The following is a 19699-nucleotide window of genomic DNA, read 5'->3' as shown; positions in this document are numbered from 1 at the left end:
TTTTACGGTGGAAGGAAATATCATGCCTACTTCACAAACAGGGAGATGGAAGCATGTGGTGTAAAAGACCCTGGTCAAGGTCAAGCAGTGAGTTAGCAACATCTTTGAGGCTGGAATTGCTATATATCAGTCACAATAACAGAGACTGATGTTGAATGTGAGGATGAAGCAGATCCACTGGGAGAAGAAAGGGGCAGCCTGGGTCTCCTGTGATTTCCTCCTACTTGGGCTAGGCTAGGCTAGGCTGGGCTGGGCAGGGCAGGACAAGCAGATCAGGGAGCTGGGGAATCCATGTGGACTTAACTAAAACCTAGCATGCATGAAGAAACTAAGGATAGAAGGAACTTATCTTATCATAAAGGTCATATATGACAAACTCAAAGTTAACATCATAGTGAATGGAGAAAACCTGAAAGTATTTCCTTTAAAATATGGAACAAGATAAAAACGTCCACTCTCACCACTCCTATTCAATATAGTATTAGATATTCTAGACAGAGCAATTAGGCAAGAGAAGAAAATAAAAGGTCTAAAAACAGGAAAGAAAGAAGTCCAATCATCACTATTTGCAGATGATATGATCCTATACTTAGAAGATTCAAAAAGTTCCACCTGAAGACTGCTAGAGCTAAGAAAAAAACTCAGCAAAGTAGCCGGTTACAAAATCAACATACAAAAATCAATAGCTTCTTTATATACAAATAATGAACCTGCTCAGAAAGAAATCAGGGAAAATAATCCCATTCACAATAGCCTCAAAAAACAAACAAATAAAACCTAGGAATAAATCTAACCAAGAAGGTGAAAGACATCTACACTGAAAACCAAAGAACACTGAAGAAAGAAATTGGAAAACAAGAAAGATGGAAAGTTCTCCCATGTTCATAGATAGAAAGAATGAATATGGTTAAAATTGTTAAAATGGCCATATTACCAAAAGCAATATATAATTCAATCAATTCCCATCAAAATACCAATTACATGCTTCAAAAAATTAGAAAAAAAACGGTCCTAAAATTCATTTGGAAAAACAAAAGACCAGAATAGCCAAAGCAACTCAAAGCCAAAAAAGCAACAATGGAGGCATCACAAAACCCGGCTTCAAGTTATACTACAGAGCTATAGTAACAAAACCTTCATGGTACTAGCACAAAAACAGGCACATAGACCAATGGTACAGAATAGAAGACAATGGGACAAACCCGCATATCTACAGTTGGTGGATCCTAAACAAAGGCACCTAAAACATACATTGTAGAAAAGACAGCCTCTGTAACACATGGTGCTGGGAAAACTGGTTATCAATGTGTAGAAGAATGAGACTAGGCCCTTATCTTTCACCCTGCACAAAAGTCAACTCAAAATGGAGCAAAGACCTAGGACTTAAACCAGAAACTGCAACTTCTAGAAGAAAATGTTGGATCAACATTCAAACATAAAGGCAGGGGCTATTACTTCCTCAATAGGTTTCCAAAAGCTCAGAAAATAATACTGAGCTTCAATAGATGGGATAGCATATAATTAAAAATTTTATTCACAGCAAAGGAAAACAATTAAGAATGTGAAAAGAAAACCTACAGAATGGGAGGAAAATCTTTGCTAGCTACTCTTCTGACAGAAGATTATACAAAGAACTCAAAAACTCACCATCAAAAAGACAAAAAATCCAGTAAATGGGCAAATGAACTAAATATATGCTTCTCAAAAGAAATATAAATGGCCAATAAAAATATGAAAAAAAATGTTCAACACCTTTAGCAATTAGGGAAAAGCAAATCAAAACTATACCAATATTTCACCTCACTCCATTTAGAATGGCAGCCATGAAGAATACAAACAATAAATGCTAGAGAAGAGGTGGGGGATGGGGGAAAGGAACACACTGTTGGTGGGGCTGTAAATTATTATAACCACTGTGGAGATCGTCTGGAGGTTCCTCAAAAGACTAGGCATGGAACCACCATATGACTCAGCTCTATCACTCCTTGGTATTTATCCTAAAGAATTAAAGTCACCATACTACAGTGATACATGCATACCCATGTTTACAGCAGCACAATTCACAATAGCAAAATTGTGAAACCAGCCTTGGTATCTATCAATGGAGGAATGAATAAAGAAAATATGATACACACACACACACACACACACATACACAGTGGAGTTTTATCTGGTCATATAGAAGAATGAAATTATGTTATTTGTAGGAAAATAGATGGAATTTGAGAAAGTCAAGGGCCATATATTTTCTCTCATATGTAAAAGCTAGAGAAAAAAAAGGAAAAGAAAGATTGGGGGGTGTGCCTCATGAAAATCAAAAGGAGATTAGTAGAAGAAGAGGGGTGGGAAGAAAGGAGGACAGGCAAAGGAGAAATACTTGAAACAAAAATGATCAAATTATACTGTTATATCATGTGCATACATGAATATGGAATAATGAGTCCCACTTTTTTATGATTATAATGCACCAATAAAAAATTTTAAAAAGACCTTGGTGTGTAGTGCTGATCTTGGCATTGTGGAGGGAGGTTGGTGATGAATCCAAGGCAAGATCTTTGCCATGAGAGCTCGCATTCTACTGGGAGAGTAAACCCAAGCCATAGGATTGCAGAGGGTGGCTGATTCTGAGAATATACGCAGGGGAATCAGTGGGGCAACACTGCCACTCACAGCATCATGTGTAGCCCAGCGCTGGTCCCTCAACTGTCGGCTACCAGCCTGCTCATGATGAGATGAGTACAGATTCCAGGGTGAGTACTGAGAACCTTTGTAGCAATGTGACATTGTTGCAGCACTTTGTTATATTTTACAACCTCAATCCACAATGGTTTAGAAACTGACAAACCAATCTTTTGTGCAGATCTTGGCGGGCACTTACTTAAACAGGTGGGCAGACAAGCCCTTCTGTGGGTTCTAGAATTGAGGTCTGAGAACTAAGATTGAGTAGCAATGCAAGGTGGGACAGAGTGCCCCAGAAAGGTGAAACCACAGGTGTAGGGTCCCTGGCAGGGGGAGGAGGTTGGCAAGTATGAAAAGTGAGATCAGGGGCACGGAGGGAGGGAGACAGGAGGCGCTGGCTGAGGGTGGAGGATGCTGCACCTTATAGCCAGATAAGAAGCTTCCATCTTTGACAAAAGTGCAAAAAAGCCATGGCTAGTTAAGGAGACTTTTAGGAAAACCATGTTTATCTTTTTAAAAGATTAGCTTGCATTGGATGAAGAAGAGACTGGGGCTGGGGAACAAAAAGTGGAAACAGGAAGGCCAATTATGAGACTGGGACAGTCCAGGTGAGAGGCCAAGTAGAACAGTTGGCCTCTTGAAGGAGCAGGAACAACTATTGTAATAGGAATGGACACAGAAAATGTGCACAGTGCACATCAGTTTGCAGTTTTGATGTCTACTTTCTAGAAAGGCTTTCCAGAACGTTCTAAGTAGTCTGAACGCTAAGTAGGTTCCCACACTGAGACCCCACCAGGCTGATGGTCTTGACTGGTCTCACCTTTTCCTCTGGGGAATCTTGAGGACAACACTCTAATGCGAACTGCATTCAGGCTGCCCTTAGGCCTTGGCGGGTGCAAAGGTCATAGGATGCTCAGTTCATTTTCCTATTTTCTTTGGAAAGTTGTGTGCTTCAATGGTTTCTCTATTTTGCTTTGCTTTTTTGACATCACAGTATAATCACAAATACTATTACGGAATCCAGCTTAACTAAAAGCAGATCCACTGCCTTTTCTCATATAATATTTTCATAAAACACAATACCAGGCTTAATAATGCTATTACATAATTTTAAGATTAATACATCCAATTTTGTGGCCTCCCATCCACAAATGTTCATCTACTGCTTTAAGTAGAGTGGTACTTAAAGTCTGTACCCTTCCAAGTCAAGTATCTGGATACAAAACCAAAAAATGTTCAAATTCCTAAAAGTCTCAAGTTCTATCATGACACACATCTTCGTACTTGGAAAAATTTTTCTCATGAAGATGGTGGCACATTTTCTGTAAAGAGGCTTTGCTAAATTTAGAGTTTCAAAGAATGTCTAATATTTCTAACACTTTAATCAGGAAAATACCTTGTCATTTATGTATATATTAATTCTTGATCTGTGTAGCTTCTTGGTCTAAAAATTAGAACAAATTTGGGCAAAAGGGATAAGGATAAAAGAAATAAAAATACTGGAAGAATCACATGGTGATAAAGAAGCACAGTGAGGCAAATGCAGAATCTTTGGTCTTCAAGGAGTTTTATCATGCACAGTCACAAATCAGGATTTATTATAATAACTGACACATGAAAGTCCATTTATGATGCATGGAGCTGAGCTTCTAAAGGGGACTAACATTTTAGATTTTATAATTGAGACTAACTGGAACACATTTTCCAAGCAAAGAGTAACTACTCAAAACTAAGAAATCCTATTCATATCTCATTTGACTATTATAAGGCTTAAAAACCAAGCAAAATCAATACAGCTATTATGGATAACAGTATGGAAGTTCCTCAAAAAACTAAAAGTAGAACTACCATATGATCCAGCAATTCCACTACTGGGTATATATCCAAAAGGGATGAAATCACACAAAGAGAGATTTGCATGCCCATGTTTACTGCAGCACTAGTCACAACAGTCAAAATACAGAATCACTATATAATCTTCAGTGGGTGAATGGATACTTACACACTAGAATATTATTCAGTCATAAAAATACATGAAACCCTGTCATTAGCAGCAACATGGATAGAATTGGAGGTCGTTATGTTAAGTGAAACAAGTCAAGCACAGAAAGGCAAATATTTTTTCTCACTTGCTTGAAGAAATTGTGAAAGAAGAAAACTGAACAGTGGTCACTAGAGACAGGAAAAGGTAAATTGGAAAGGGAACAGAAAGAAGGTCAATAAAGGACACCAAAAACACAGAGTGAAGGAATCACAACTGGTTCTCCTTCAGTTCTTCCTATTTGGGGGCAAAACAATCTATGATATATTTCACAATGATTAGATGAGCACAAAATCCCCAGCACATAAAAATGACTAATGGTTAGAAGAGATGGAAATGCCTATTATCCCTGATTTGATGATCACATTGTATACAGGTATTGAATAGCCATAATATACCCTGTAAAGATGAACAAATTAAAAATAATTTAAAAAACCAGTTTTCAATTCTAGAAATCTGCTGTACAACATTGTGCACATAGTTAATACTGTATTGTGCACATAAAAATTTGTTACAAGGGTGGAAATCATGTTAAATGGGCCTATCACAATTTAAAGGGGCAGGAGAAGCAAGCTGCCTGGCAGAGGGTGGGTGAGTCTGGGAGTTGGAGATTCCTTTACTCCTCCTGCCTTTAAAAAGAATGTTTTCAAGTTGTCCCCACAAGCACTGCACTTTAACACACGAAATACTCAAGTCTGATGAGATAAGCCAGGCACAGAACAACAAATACCTCATGATTTCACTTACATGTGGAATCTAGAAGGGTTAAGATCACAGAAAAAGTAAAATGGTAGTAACCAGAGGTTGGGATGAAGTTACTGGGGAGATGCTGGTCCAAGGACACGGAATTTCAATTAGATGTAAGTTCAAGCCATCTACTGTACATTATGGTGACTACAGCTAATGACAATACACTGTACACCTGAAAACTGCTTAGAGTTGACTTTAAAGTGTTCTTGCCACAAAAATGATAAGCATGTGAGGCATAGTATATGGCAAATATCTTGATTTAGCCATTCCACAATGTATACATAGGGCAAAACAATGTGTTGCACACTGTATATAAACATAAGAATTTTTTTCTTATTAATTGAATACATATATGTAGACACACACATATATATATACACACTTAGGCAATACAGACGTAAGTAGGCTCACTTACAGATTGCTCCACATCTAAATACATACATTCTAATTGCCTTTCTAAGCAGAAGTATAAATAAAAAAAACAAGCTGGTGGTGTAGCTTGGTAGTAGAGCATTTGTCTTGTATGTGCTAGGTCCTGGGTTCAATACCTAGGAAGCCACCAAAATAGATAGATAGATAAACAAATAATACAGGTCATGAAAAAACATAAAACCATCCTATTCTTTTACAATTCTTACGTAAATGAATAAACATGATGCTCACAGTGACTCATTAACTAAATATTTATACAAAACAATGTGATATGCCACATGGTGATTAACAAGATGAATTACGGATAAAGATAAATGCTATGAGAGAGCAAGAGAACAGAGGCAGGGGAAACTACCTCCAGGAGGGTTGAGTTGGCAGGGGGTGGTGTGGTCCGCCTGGTCAAGGTGACCAGGAGGGACTTCTGTGGGGAGACCTGCTTTTCAAGTGTCAACCTCCCCTTTCCAACTACCAACAAAAACCAGGCATGGTATAATCTACACCCCGTGAACTTTGAGGAGTTTCTGCTACATGTATAGTTGGCACTCTGCACCCACACTAGATTTGACCAACTGTGAATTAAAAGTATTTTTGGGGGAAAATGGTTTCCTTACTAAACATGTATGAACTTTTTTTCCCTTGTCACTTTTCCTGAAACAATACAGTATAATAACTATGGATGCAGCACTGTATTATGTATATAATCAACCTAGAGACAATTTAAAGTATACAGGAGAATATATGTAGGTTATATGCAAATATTACACCATTTCATATGAGGGACTTGAGCATCCGGGGCTTTGGTATCCAGGAGTGGTCCTGGAATCAATCCCCTGCAGACACCCGGGGATGAGAATGATATACAGAGGACCTAGTTAAAGAATTAGGAGCTCTGGACAAAGTGGCTGGTGTCCCAGCAAAGCCTGGCAAGAATCCCAGCCTAGGTGACGGGCTGAGTGTCCAGGAGGCCAGGGGGCAGCACTCTTGAATCCCCCTCACTTCAGCAAAATTTAGAAGCAACTCTCCATGGGCAGGGATCCCCATATAGCAAGAAGTGGCAAAGCTCACCCAAAGCTGAGGACTAAGGCCCAAGAAGACAGGGGTTACCTAGAAGACTGGAAGTTGGTTGTGCCAAACAGAGAAAGAGATACTTCTGCTTTCCAGGAAACACATCTGTAAATTGAGACTACAGAAGATTGGGAAAAGGTGCTTTCCAAGGGTAATATGAGGAATCTCTACCCCCTCTCTTCCAAAAAAAAGTGTTTTCTTTTCCAGTACTCACTGAACATGAACAAAAACCTTAAACCCCAAGAAGAAAAGCTTGTTCAGGACACTTGTGACCTCACTGCCATGAACCTCAACTAAGTGAGGTGCCTTTCTCTTCCTGGCCCACAAACCCCCCACTCATTCCTGAGGAGAAACATCTAATTCAATTCATGAAAGCCCAGATCCTTTTGACTTGTCCTTTAAAGTGACAACCCCATCTCCTTTAGGACCACCTGCTCTCGGGTAAGGAGAACTCATAATAGGGAGCTGCTAAGCTACACAAGGTCAACAGGCCAGGTGGGGCCTTCTAGAAGGCCAGTGAGGGCTCTTTCTACATTCTCAGCCCATTCCCAACTTGTTCCCTTACTGGGGCTAGTTATTATCAACCATGGACAATGGAAACAGAGATGCTCATTTTAACCCCAGGATAAAGCTTTGTTTTCAATACTAGTCATTACCAGGAAATCCAAATCAAAGCTAAAATTTTAATCCCATTTATCTCAGAGACTCTACTGAGCAGAAACCTGGTAAGAAAAGTGGCTATTTGCACCTTAAATCCAAACCCAAACTTCAATTACATATGGATCATGAAGAAAGTAAACACATCCACATCCTTTCTTGAATGATCCTGTTATCAATGAGGAAGTCCAAAGGAAAATAAGAATACTTGGAAAATAGGAAAAACAATATACACTGAAGATCATGGAATGTGGCCAAAAGAAATCTATTTCTTTCTGATACTTTGGAGTCAGAGAGGGGTGTCTGATCTTTGCGGGCCAATCAGAGCACCTCAGCCCCAGATCCTGGGCTCCAAGATATCCTTGCAGGAAAAAGCTGCAGCTGTCCTTAGCATGACTTGCACACACACCAGAGGAGCCCACCTGTTCTAGTCCCACAGCAGTTACTTTGGGAATGCACAGGACCAGGCCTGAGAAACTGAGTGTGCTTGTCTAGATATGCCACCTACACAATGTACTCAAGGAGGAACATCTGGCCCAGGTGAGGTACTCAAATAAAAGGACTGGGTCCAGAAAATGAAAGTTATGTCTTCAAAGAATCTGAAGTTGACTTTCTTTCTCCATCAGATTTTATCATCTGCAACTGTGCACTCTCAGTAAGGATCCTGGGTTCCTGTAGCTGGCACCTCCATGACACAGATATTACAGATACCACTATTTTCTATGCTAACTCCCTTCTACATTCTTCAATATAAGTAAACTGTTTTTATTAGCAATGTTTCCCCCATCAATTTCCCTCTACGAGCAACAGTCAATAAAGTAGTTGTGAACCCTAGCAAAGCAATCATAAAGGGTTTTTTTCATGAGCAGAGCTGAACACTGGCAGATAGAAATTATCTCAAGAAAGATGGGGCTGTTAAGGACTGTGTGAAACCTAGAGATAAGACCCATCTTTCCTTATCACATAGGAGAAGTGGCTAAAAACAAAATGATTAAAGACGAGCAGAGGACCTAAGAGACAAAGAGACTGATTCCCAGAAATACCATGTGCACCCTGGTCCAGACTAGCATAAATGCATTCACCCTGGACTCCAATCCTGTGAGCTACGCAGCTCTTCTTCTTTTAGGAGCCAGACTGAGCTGGGTTTAAGGTGCTGCTCATCAACAGTCCTGGTTACAATAGCCCTCCCAGGGGCCATGAGTTTGCTGAGCAATGTGAGGCTGGATGACCAGGAGCAGGCTTGGAGGAGGAGGAACTCAGAGGAGTTTGACTGCAGATTATCTACCTGGAACTAGAATAAGTTATTTGCACTAAAGGGATTTACCATTAGATTAAAAAAAAAATGAAATTAAACATTCAAATCAAAAAGTGTTTGGAATAAAAAAAAGTTAATGAACTAGGAAAATTTAAAAAGTATAACTTTTATGTCATTGAACTGCTTCTTTAAAAGAAAGGTTTGTAGTTAGATGTACCAAAGGTCTGGCTAAACTAATCACAAAAAGGGGAAAAAAGTTATAGATACTCAGAAATTAGGAATGACAAAGAAATGTAACCACAGACAGGGAGAGTAAAATCATTTCAAGAGAATAACCCCTGCCAGTAAAGTTGAAAACTTCAAGATGGATAATTTTCTAAGGAACACAAATGACTCAAAGTGATCCAACAAGAAAATCTGAGCAGAGCAATAACCATGAATAAAGTGGGGAAAATAGCCTAAGGATTAATAAAAAGACTTATCCTGGATTGCTGTAAAAACAAGGCCTTTCAGTGGTTCCAGAAGTAGATAATTTCTATGCTATTTAATGATTGGTGCTAAGGCAACAGTGAACATTTATTAAGCACTTATTGTGTGCCTGTCGCTTTGAAGAATGGTTCAAAAACACTTAATTTTCACCACAACTATGTAAGGTGGTTTTCTCCAAATTATAGGCCAGAAAATTGAAGCTTCGAGAGGCTAAAAACATGGCCTCACATCCAGTAAAACTGTGGAGCTATAATTCAAACCTGTCTTTCTACTTCTAAAGAACTACCTCAAGGATGGGAATACAGATCTCTACTGAAATCAGATGCTCCAGAAGCAGAGCTTGGGCACCTGTGTTTTTAACAAGTGCCCCAGATGATTTTTTTGAGTGTGCACTTTTTCCCATTAGACATGACAGAATGGGACAGTAAAATGAATTTTAGGCAACTAAATATGAAAAAAATTAAATAAACAAAGTAGGTTCAAAGAAGTCATAATTATCTTATTTCTTTAGCTGTAAGCTGTTTTCCCAAAGATAAGTATGTCTGTCTTTTATCTATTTTTTTTTTTTTTTTTTTTACATTATTGGAGATGGAACCAAGGGCCTTGCACCTGCTATGCAAGTGCTCTCCCACTGAACTACACCACTAGCCCCTAGATACTGTATGTGATGTCAACATTCCTTACAGAAAAACCACATCACTGATACCAAAGCTGAGTAACTGCCTACAGGGAAAATATTAATGGCAAGTACTTCAAGCACTTTGAAGGCAGAATTAGACAGGCAGACAGGCAAGGGTAACAGAGGGATTGAAATATTAACGTCTTCACAGCTTTTCCTTCACCCTAATCAAGATAACCTGCCCCTGCTCCAACCTATTGCTTAGGTCATATGTCCCAATGCCGCAGTCTGGCTGGGCACAATCAGGAGCCACTTGTCAAAAGAAACTAACTTTATTTTAGAACCACACACGACAAACAAAATAGTCTCTCAGGAAAAACCCTCAGAGCCTCAACTGCCACCACCGGCTTTCCCCAAGCCTCTCTCTCCCACACCAGCTTCTCTCCACCTCCCACAATCCTCCTGCTCTTGAGGCCGATTGGCTGGGTCACATGGGCGGAGCCAAAAAAGTCCCCCAATGAGCAGCTCCGTGGTCTGAAAGGGCAGGGAAACAGTCCAATGAGCATCACCGCAGAGGAGCCAATCAGCTAGATGTTGCTGGGGCCGAGGAGCCAATCAGCTAGATGTTGCTGGGGCCGCTGTGAGCCAATCATCAGCCAGCAGCTGGAAGTTTGCTGGCAGCTGGAAGTTTGCTGGGGCCCCTTTGGCTGTGGCTCTCAACATCCCAGGGATTGTCCCTCCCTACAGGAAGTTATAAAAGTTGTTAATTAATGTACCCAGGGTCCCCTTCCTGCCTGGATCACTCCATTTGGCCCCCCTGTCTGTTTTCTTCTCACCTTTGGTCATCCCACCTGGGCCTAGTCATGCAGGAAGGGAGAGATAAGTAGGAAGAGAGCAGGAGAACAAAGAAAATCAACAATGTATAAAAGAGGCAGAATGCTCTTACTTTTTGGGATACCAGGATACTAGCTATGGCCTGCTTCTCCCTCCCAGGAGAAGTTAATGTTACCCCTTTATAAATAAATCGTACTTTATATGTTTGCCTTGGTGTGCTTCTCTAGTGTTATAAAACAACACGTGAGGAAGCAGAACTCGTTACTGGTAACCAGTAGTATCAATTTCATCCGTGGTTTAGGTCTGCTCTTCTACAATGGAGGTTTTCATAACAGTAAATGAATGGGGTTAGATTCCTAGCCTCGACTCAAGATGCAGCCCAGTTCCTCTGGGCACTAACCTCTGACTTGGCCATCTGCAACCTCTCGTCCTCCCAGGGTAGCAAGTAAATTCCACACTGGCACACACAACATCTGTATCTTACGATGGTGTATCCACATCATTTAACCTAATACTTGGCACAGGAAACAGAGGGTAAATTGATGACAGAAGGTTGAGGGGAGGAAGGGAAAAAGAGGGGATGGAGCAAATATAAAGAGAGGATGAGGCCACGCTCCCTCCCGTCAAAGTGAGACAGGCTGCTTTCCTGCCATTCCAGGAGCTTCTACAAAAACCTCCTCTGACTGATGCAGTGTGGAGGGACATGTACACATCCAGAGTTTGGCCAATCAAGACTTCCTCTCTGGGGATGTAGTCACTTGAAAAGGGGATTGAATCAGTGAAAATCATCAATGCATTAGCAGCACTGGATGAAGAGTGGGAATTCCTGCCCTAGGATCTAGTTGCTCAAGCCTGGCCTTCAGTCCATCCCTGCAACTGTCCTCATATCCTTGTCATAAGCCCCCTATTTCCATAACTTGGCCACAACTGGTCTCCACTGCTTGCATTGAAAACATGGTTAGAGAAAGCAAAAAGAAAGGAGGTAGAAAAAGAAAAGGGAAAATCAGTGCTTAGAAGAAAGGCATGACCTAGTATCAGCAACTTCCTCATACCTTTGACAATTATCCCAGCCAGAAATTAAAAGGAATTTGTACCCTAAGTACATATTTCAAGTGTGGACTTATGGGAAGTATGTCTATAGACTGTAATGAGGCTAAACATCCCCATGGGAAGTAATGAGACATTTGAGACATAAGAAGTCTTGAAGATTGAGATAATGTGTGGTAATATATTTGCTGAAAGCATTTCCTGTCTGCACTAAAGAAGAGATGACACACAGTAGCAAGTCTCAATCCAGGTCCTTACGTGAAATATTAATGAATGGGTGGAAGGGCGTTTCGCAGGCTAGCTTTATGGGTGGGATTCACAAGGTACTAATTAAACGAGATCCTATCAAATTGCTTTAAGGTGGTCTTTGCCTAGTTTAATCACTAGGCTCAGAACAATGAAACCACACTTAAAAGTCACAGCTCCATTCAAAAGTTAATGCCAAGAATGCATCTTTTTTTTTGTGAAAAACACAGAATTCAAAAGGAAAATTGGGCTGCGTTTCGTGGATGAAATAAAGAGATGAGGCTATGAAGTTCAATATTCCAACTAAACAACTAAGGGAGCAGAATCGGACCATCTGCATTCCAAAGGGTTTAAGCAACAGTGCCAAACAGCACCCTCTTCACTGGCATGTGAAGAGGACTTCTACAAACATTCTCACTTGGGTGTCATTACACCTTGCAGCTAAGTGAATATATATGATTTTATTCATAGACAAAGAAAATGAATCCCGATTCGGTAACTTCCAGGCCACAGAAGAAAACAGAAGACCAAAGTGTGTGTCTTCTGACTTCTGGTCCCAAATGACAGATATTCCATCTTCCACACAGAAGCACTGGACATCACAGGATAGAGGAACGATCCACAAAGAGGATATTCCCAGTCTGAAGTCTTCAAGGAACAAAGTTAACCAACGAGTTTTTTCATACCTGTGATTCCCAATATCCTTCAGCTCCAATATTCAGCCTTCACGGCTATCTTCTGTCTTCTTAGCCTTCATGGTACTGAAAGTTTCAGGAGTGAGCTTCTTGCTCACTTGTTCTTGGTCAGTCTGACAATGCTGTGGCCTGACTGGGACAGGCAACAACAGAGGAAACCCTGCTCACATGGGTCCGTACTATTATTTTTTCAGAGTTTGGCTGGGCACCCACTCTAGGGAAAGCACTAGATCCAGGTGAACCTGGGCCAGACTAAAACCGGAGATGAACACAAACTCCTGCTACAGCCCTCCCAGGGTTAAACTTAAAGAAAAAACACAAAAGCAAGCAAAAAACAAAAAACTGATTTCAGAGGAAGGGCGCCATGGAAGGAAGGTTAACCTCCCTAAACTCTGTTCTCCACTGATCTCTGTGACATTATAAAATATCTTCATTGAAATGCTAGGATGTTTCAATAGGTTGAGATGATCAGAAATCCTTTAAGATCTAGATCTTTCCTGCTAAAGAAACAGTGCTGGTACAAGGGAAGAGGAGAGGGAATTTCCAGGTTTTCTACCCTGTAAGACTGCTTCTAAGAATCCCTTCCCAGCAGATATAGGGCTGCCTCTAACTGCTCATGGGAAGGGAGAGCATATAATGTACTATAAGATCTAAAGTGTGTCTTCCTTTCATCCCCTCTGAAATAAATGGAAATTTTATCTTATTGTTTTAGAAAGAATGACTATATACAAAACTTTTGTTATTCCTGTTGTTTGTTCCTGTTAAGAGTTCTGTCAGGATCCACAAAGGAAATGTACTGTCATTATTCTCATTTTGTCCAGGGTAGTACTCAAGTGGGGAAAAATTAGTCTTCAGATATAAGCAGCTGATAGTCTACATTTGATTAACTAGTGTTCCCAAGCCCCAGGACCGTCTCAGTAAAATTTTGACTTGACAGTTAATTATAAGTAAGGTGGCTATACCTTGTAAGGTGTGAATGTCTCCTTTATCTATATATCTCCTTCAGTTACTCAGTAAACTCCTGGAATATTCAGTTAAGAGGATGAAGCCAAAATAACGTAGTGTAGAATAGGGAGACTAAGGTTATGACGACATGGCTTCTCTATCTGGACCATGGATCCTTTGTGATTGCAAAGCCAAGTCAGAGAAGGAAAAGGGAATCATTTAATCACTATCAGGAAGGGAGCAAAGGGATATGTAATGTGAACTGCCTGGTAGCACGTGGGTGAAGAGGCCAGGAAGAATAAATATTAATTCAATATTCCCCCAGTGATCTAAGATTCTGCCCAGATGATGAAAGCAATGGGAACAAACTCCAAAGACCACAGAGGCAATGCAGGGCAAGGGGAAGGACAGGTCCCTTGCCAGTATACGCAAGTCTGCCCAGCTCCCCCTGGACATGATACTGATTTTTGAAAGTCACAGGACTTGGCAACTGGGCCATCACTGATCTCAGAGAGAATGGTTTCATAAGTTCCTCAACCTGGAGTAGCATTATATCCTGAGAAACCCATAAGGATAAAATACAGTCAGTCAAAACCATGTTGTATACACTAACCTACTGAACAGCACTGTGTAGCAACACAACACACAGCGATTTACTTTTACTCCTGGTGGCTGGCTGGAGGCCAGGGCTTGCTGCTGCTGCCAGTATTACAGGGAAGGATCAATCATCCTGCACATTGCTAGCTCAGGAAAAGATCAACATTCAAAGTTCCAAGTATGACTTCCATTGAATGAGCACTGCCTTCTCACCAGTCAAGCCGAAAATTGTTAATAGAACCTCCTGAGTTGAGAACCTTTCTGTATATTGATGGGAGATGTTACAAAGAAGTGTAACAAAGGTAAAGGTGTTGCCACGGAGAGGCTTGTTAGCAGCAGAAAGGGAGAGAGGGAGATGGAGATGGCTCATGATAAAATAGGACCTGAACTGGGCATACACAAAGGGGCCAGGAGACCAACTGAGGAAGAAAAAAGTTGGGTAGGGCTCAGACAAAGTGTGGGGTTTGGAGTTTGTGGTTTTGTTTGCCATGAAAAGTAAGTACACATACCAGAGGGAAATCAGGAAGGTGAAGATTAGGAAGTTGACTAACTATATGCAGATGAATTTCAATGGAGGGACGAAGTGGGAGGGAATGAATCCTTCTTATTACTAGACTGTAGGGCTCAAGTTACCAAAACTTTGGGGTACACCAAAACTGCTGCAAACTTCTAGAAGCTGCAGAGGATAAGCTGGAAATGCCCATGGAATGGGAAGCATGGGCCTTTGAAGCCTGCCCATCTTGGCTTTGAATCACTGTAATGGCTGCAAACTGCCTCCCTCACATGTCATACTGAAAATTTCCATGGTTACCTGATGACCCATTCATACCACTGAGATTTCACTACGGTTTATACATTTCAAGAGCATAGCACACTTCAATGTCTAAAAAGGTTTGAAGCCTGAGTTTTGCCTTTATCTTACTTTTGATGTTTGGTTTGTATTTCCTACAGAGTCTCCTAGAATAGTTTTCACAAAGGTATTTTAAGTCGTAGTCATTTGGAGCACTGTGACCTTGCATCCTTCTCTCAGTGTTCTACCATAGCCACTTTTTCATGTTACTGAGCAATCTCGATAGCTCAATGAGTTAATAAATTCACACCATCTCATTAAGAAAATGTATTCTATTTGTGCAATCACTTCCCTCATGTTGGGAAATGATTATTTCGGGTTTTCACTATAACCAACGAAGCCACAAACTTGCCATTTTCCAGATCTCCCCAACAATTTCTCTATTTTTGTTTTGTTTCTTGTTTGTTTTCTTTAATGCTGGGAAACAAATCTACAGCCTTAGGCATGCAGGGCAAACGCTCTACCACTGACCTTCATCCGCAGCCCCAGATCTTCCCTTTTCTGATAGTGACATTACTACCGTCCCAGTAGTCTTGCTCTCCTTTTTATCCTCAGGTATTTGCTTTTTGTTATTCATATTTGCTTTTTGTTATTATCAAATGGATTCTTTTTTCATTATTGATGGTATGTACTATGGATTTTATGTTTACTTTGTACAGAGTTGCTTTATTGAACTAATTTTCATAAATTTTCAGTTATTTCCCTTAGGTTTTCCCGATGCATGAATATATAATCTGCAATTAATGATAATGTTGTTTTCTCTTCCACCATATTTTGATTCATGTTTTATTTCGTTGGTTAAAGCATGGCAGGACATATAACATTCTATCTTCGTGTAATCTTGTTCAAGCAGTTGAATCCCACTTTTAGCTTTGAATTTTAAGGTTTTTTTAATATCAATTAGTATAATTATAAAGCTTTATACAATTTTCTATTTATATTAATATTAAATTGCTCTTAAATTCCTGTGACAAAAACTGATGGTTTTTAATCTGCTCATTTTTATTTATATTTTTTACACATACTCTTACAAGAAAGAGTGCATATCTTCATTGTCCAATATGGTAGGCACTAGCCCCCTGTGGCTCCTGAGCACTGAAATATGGCTGAAATGATGCGATGTGTCAATTACATGGTGGAATCTAAAAAATCAGTTTTTTAAAAAAGATTGTAAAAACATCTTAATAATATTTTATACTGATTACATGTAGGAATAATTTGGAGGGCTGGGAATGTAGTTTGGTGGTACAGCACTTGCCTAGTACACACAAGGGCCTGGGGTCAAGTCCCAACATTGGCAAAAAAAGAGGAATGTTTTGGATATACTGTACAAAATAAAACTAATTTCATTCCTTACTTTTTATATGTGGCTACAATAAATTAAATTACATATGCATTATCTATCTGTTAGGCAGTACTGGTCTACTGTTTCCTCTTTAAAAACATTTCTGTTAAGTTTTCCTGTCAGAGTTGAATCTGCTTCATAGAATCAATCTAGTGGTATGTGATTTGCAATCTGGAATATCTGCTACAAAACAGGGTTATACGGGCACTGGCAGCTTGAAAGGATTCACCCAGATTCAACCCCCTCCTATCCCTGTTTTTAAAAAATATTCCAAGCTACCAGTTTGTCCCAAGATTCTTTTATAAAGAATAAAGCCTTACATGCCAGGCACTGTCAAAATTAGGTAACCTATACTAAATACACGATTGAATCAAAGATCTACTGATAGCATTTCAGATCTCAGTATAAAACAGCTACAAATGTTTCCCACTTCTGACAGGTTTTTATTAAAAAATGTAACAAGCAGCCTTTTCTTTGTTTTGGAGGTGATGTTAACATTCTCTTCACACCAAGGCATGGCCAATGCACCCTGTGGGTATGCTTATGACCACCAGCAGAAAATGTTCCTGCTGCTTTTTAGGTTCACTCCCTACCACCCCACAACAAAAAAAAGAAAAGAAAAGAAAAATACACCCTACTATCCTTTTGATCTGAGAACAAAATTTAACCCTTTCAACTCCAAATGACACACTAGCCCACATTAATAACAAGCCTGTTTAGAGGAGTAAGAGAGGTGTGTATTTAACAGGCAGTGAGATGGCATGGGCTGCCCACCCTGACACCTATGGCATGCTGTCACACAGGTTACTGTGGGTATGGGGGATGGTCCAGGGTCCGGGCATGAAGGCTCACAGAGTCCCATGGCAAGCATGGACATGAATAAAGTCCTACAGACTGCATCCCAAGCTATTACAGCCTCAAGTCTCCCTACTTTGAATTTAACACAAACTTGATAATCACCTGAGCTATCTAGGAACACACTAGATAAGTGACCATGGGCAACTCAATCACTTAGTACCTCAATTTCTGCATCCGTAAAATGGAAAAAATAAAAAGATCTACTCAAGAGTTAGAGAATTAAATGAGACGGGGTGCATAAAACTCTCGAGAAATTATCTGGCACACAGTAAGCATCCTATAAATGTATACCACAAAAATAATAGCATATACTTCAATGTCATTAGCTTCTATCAAGGGCTGACTGCAAGCTTGCTAATTGGAAGCTTGACATTAACGAGTTCACTGATGAGCAGCTTCATCCACTAATTGGAAGCTTGGCATTAGTAAGTAGCTTGTCATCCATGGGACCAGCCACTACCAACTAAGGAACAGCAAAGTGTGCATCTTCAATGAAGAACTAAGTCTGCTGTGGCTGAATTGATCAATCACTAAAAAAGGCTGGCAAACTCCAGGGTGTACCTCAGGCTTCAGGCAAAGATATCATCATGTCCTTGGGGACAGGTAAACCAGGGATACTTGGTAAGTTCATGTTCTTCCCTGGTGCTTTCTATCCATTACAGTTACACAACTGCCTGCAACTCTCCACTCCCAGCCTCAATCCCTTGGTCTCAGCTTAGTCCAATGCAGGTGGTCAAGGTCACCTGTAGGTGACAGTTGAGGCAACAACTCACACCTGTTTACCTCTACCCCTGGTCTTAACTGCAGAGCCAGAGTCTTCCCTACTCCCAAAGACACTCATCTGTTTCTCACCTTGGAATTTCTACCCATTCACCTAAAACCCAAGGCTTCTTTGAAGAAAAATGAAAACACAAATGTCAACCACTCTTACCCACAAGACCTCTGTCTTTCTTGAAGGAATTAGAAAAGGAAGAGAATGTATGGTTATAGAATAAAGTAACGACCATTAGAAAATCTGGAGATGGTAGTATGCTGACTTCAGGAATAAAGGATAAGGAAAGCTGTAAGGGCTTCCATAGAAAAGCAAGGAGAAGAGACTCCAGTTGCAAAGAACAGGTGAGGATGGTAGAAAGGAAAGCAGGCAAGCCAAGGTGGCATAGAAGAAAGAAGGGAGAGATAGCCATGGGCTTTACTCCAGTAAGAGCGACCTCCTCCTGCCTCCACTTTCTCCTCTGCCATATATCACCATGTCCCTGTCTGGCACCCCTCTCTCACACATGCCTTTCCTTGTCAAAGCAGGGAGGTCCTGATTCCATTAACCAGGCACACATCAGGAGGGGATGCTTTCTGGAAAATCCAAATGGCTTTGTGAATCTGAACCTGGGAATATGACCTCAGTTCTTTAGGAAACATTAGTATGTGTGATGGCAAAGGCCCACATGATGAGGAGGAGCTAAGGAACAGAGTTTTGGAGGCTGGTCTGGAAATTGCCCAGAGAGCTTTGACATTTTTCTTTTCACCTTCTTCTTCTTTTTTTTTAAATGGGAAATGTATTCTGGGACTGTAAACAAGTTCCAACTTCTGGAATGGTGAGTGCATCAGAAATAGTACACATGTTCTCATGCACTGAGTTAATATGTACTATGGTCATAAATAAGAGTCAAAGATCTTAAGGTGAATTTGAGAAACACCATTCCTCCTCGCAAGCAAGCTTAATTAACCACTTAAAGTATGTATAAATAATGAACTTCATTCAAAGACAGGAAAACTATCCAGAGGACATAGCAATTAGGGGCAGCTTTGTTAATGAAGTGAAACTTTAGATGATTCCTTGGAATAATATGTTTTTCTCCAAAAGAACAGAATGCACTGTTTTCATAACAAAAAAAAAAAAAAAAAAAGAGATAAATTTTCCCCTCCACCACATTACCTTTATAAAATATAAGACTGTTCTTATATTTTAATTCAGTTCTTGTTTGTTGTGTTAAAATCAAAAAGTAGCCTAAGCTCAGCATTCAGCTTGCAAAACAGCATTTGTTCAATATGTAAGACTTTCTCTCCTTTGGGGAAAAACAATGCATTAGGCAATTTTTTCTTCAGATCATCTTTCTTCAGTGAAAATCCATTTCCTTCCTTCCTTCCTAATCCTTTCATTTCAAATACTTGGTTCATTAGTGTCATGACAAACTAATAAGTTACTTGACTTTCCCCTGGGGACTATACATACTTTGGTCATTTTCCCCATGAATCATCTGACAAAAAGTGGTAGTACCACCAGGCACACACACCATCCTG

At 40.1% G+C, this 19699-nt stretch overlaps 1 protein-coding gene across 1 annotated transcript in view; it reads right to left on the bottom strand.

The window, feature by feature from the left end:
- Positions 1–19699, bottom strand: part of Prep (prolyl endopeptidase) — a 119018-nt gene that overhangs the window by 93966 nt on the left and 5353 nt on the right. The gene's annotated exons all lie outside the window — the stretch shown is intronic.

The sequence above is a fragment of the Marmota monax genome, unplaced genomic scaffold (genome assembly GCF_021218885.2).
Source record: "Marmota monax isolate L192 unplaced genomic scaffold, Marmota_monax_Labrador192_F-V1.1 WCK01_AAM20220418_F8-fsc00013, whole genome shotgun sequence".
Taxonomy (NCBI): Eukaryota; Metazoa; Chordata; class Mammalia; order Rodentia; family Sciuridae; genus Marmota; species Marmota monax.
Note: the sequence above shows the minus strand (reverse complement) of the source record. Positions and strands in the feature narration are given on the sequence as shown.